Raw genomic sequence first — 2,710 nt, forward strand, 5'->3', positions numbered from 1 at the left:
ACTTCAACGTAAAGCGCGATTATCGCCAATGTATTTCATTTAAGCCGTGTATACACCTAGTGAACAACTGATTGAACAGCGAATGCAAAAGTTTGTGTTGTTATTTATTACATAAAAGTTCCATAAGTTTAATTGCTATGTGCAACGGACATAAAATCTGATCGAATGCTAGTATTCGGTGGAATCACGAAAAAGAATAAATTACTTACAAACACAAATGTCTGAATATTCGCGTTTGGTGTTCGTTTGTTAGATGTGTACGCAGCTTTATGCAGCAAGCAATCAATAAAGATTGTAGATTGCAACCCAACATGAATTTTTTAAATGGAACCTCCTCTTTTTTTTAGATATTCTTGTAGCTTATCTCTAGAGCTTTCCAAAACACTATAATTAAGTTCATTTTCATTAAGTAGTTTGCGTGTTATAAGGCTTGTAATTACTGTATTACTATGTCATTTTAGTATCAGCTCGAAATATTTCATAAGGAAGAATAAAATTGAAATTGTTGGGTCACCGGTATATTTTATCGTCGGCGAACTACCGTAAACGGTATAAATACTTCTAGGAAGCAATTTCTTGTATATATTCTATTTACATCACCATGGTGATAAAAATGTGACGCAAGTCAGAAATTAAAAATACAGTGTTTTAATCGAGGGGTAAACCGCTGACCAAAATTCTGTATACCAATGCCTAGTAATGCCCAGTAATGCCCAGTAATGCCCTCAGCGGTTTACCCCGAGGGGTAAAATCCTGTATACCAATGCCTAGTAATGCCCAGTAATGCCCAGTAATGCCCTCAGCGGTTTACCCCTCGGTTTTAATTTTAAAAACATGTGACGTTGTTTTAAAAAGGATATATAATTGCATACCCAGTATAAATATGAAAAAAGATGAATTATGCATACCCATATTAAGAAGCATTTTGGAACATTTCAGTAACATTGCAACAACGTTACAATGTTGGCGAAATGTTTCTAAATGTTTCTTACTCACTGGATATTCATTACTATAATTAAAATATCGTCTCAATTAAAAATTTTAAAAGCTCTATTAAAGATTACTAGTTTTGAGATATGTCATTCTTTCTTTAACACAATAATATATATAATATATTTTCTATTATTAAATCACAAATAAAAATTAAAATTTCGTGTAATATCTGTGATTATAAAATTTTATAAACATAACATATATATTTATAACATGAAGAGAAAAAATAAAACATTTTAAGAACATAACACACAAATATGCCTTCTTAAGCGAGTATGAAATAAGCGAATTGGCATTCGTTGAGGTTGGCAATCGTTGGACGAGTTTATTAGTCTCTCCATCGCTACAGTTCTTGATACTTTTATTTTTTAATTAATTTTCTTCTATATATCGCTTGCCACGTGTGTTTTTATTAGCATGTGATGTGTGCTATGGCAGACTAACGTATCGGTGCTTCGACTGTCTGCAATCTGCATGGATAGCTTTGTTGCAATTTATACACTGTGTTCGCTGCAGTTCATTCGATGAAATTTGAAATATGTTTCTTGTGAAGGCTCTTCGTAAAGCTTTGGACTCGATGTTCTGTCTTCGGTTCTCATCTTTGATTACCTTGGTCTGCAGCTTTTCTCGATAGGTCAGCTGACTCCTTATTTTATTTTTTAAATTTTGTTTAACTTATTATATTTTATTTTCTGTGTCATATTCGATGTATCCTATCTTATTATAATAGTTTTTGCTCGTTTATTACACTTATTTAAATTTTGTATTTATCTTTATATAACTGAGTATTTACGATTGCAACTTATTCAATGTATATACTTAATTTTTATTTTATTATATATTCTATTTTATTATAATATTTTCGACGTCGAATTAATATTGCACTCGCTTTTAGCCCTGCTAATGTTGCTGACGCGCCTGCTTCAGGAATTAATATGTTTTTGGCGCTGGGTTCCAAGACGCCGCTTATCGTGCTTACCTCTTAAAATCAGTCCTAACAGCCAGTGCTGAAAATCTATAGCTCGCGTGATGTAAACTATAGGTTTTTAGTACTGACAGTAAATATTGCAATGTAGTTTAATGAGAGTCATTAAAATATTTAACAATTTTATCGCGAAAAATATTCTCTTGGCCAGGGTTTGAATCTGGAACTCCCGATTTTTCGGGACGAGCGTAATACCAGTTGTGATGTTCAAATTATTTATTTATTTGACGTAAAAATTGCTCCAAAATAATTTTTTAGTCAGTTGATTCCTTTTAGTGTTATTTTGATGATATATACATATGATTTGCTGTTTTGCTAATGTTACGTACATTACCGTGATAATCCTTCCACCATGATACCCCGATAAAAAATGTTTCATATATAGTTATACAGGGTGGGCCAAAAGTCTGGATACACTCAAATATCTCATAAACGATGCATTTTAGAAAAAAATGTTTCTTACAAAAGCTTAAAAAAACGCATTCAACGACAGTAATTATTTAACCTAAGATGGGGCGTTGTCAAGGTCAGATCAAGGTCAACATGAATTTTTTTAATGGAACCTCCCCTTTTTATAACATATTCTTGTAGTTTATTTCCAGAGTTTTCCAAAACACTAAACAAATTAAGTTCATTTCCATTAAGTACTTTCCGAATTATAAGGCTTGAAAGTTACAGTACCGTCGGCATTAGCATTACCCAATATGTTCGACCGACGGCTAAAACCTCTTG

This window comes from Trachymyrmex cornetzi, unplaced genomic scaffold, assembly GCF_001594075.2.
Source record: "Trachymyrmex cornetzi isolate Tcor2-1 unplaced genomic scaffold, Tcor1.1 scaffold958, whole genome shotgun sequence".
NCBI classification, from domain to species: Eukaryota; Metazoa; Arthropoda; class Insecta; order Hymenoptera; family Formicidae; genus Trachymyrmex; species Trachymyrmex cornetzi.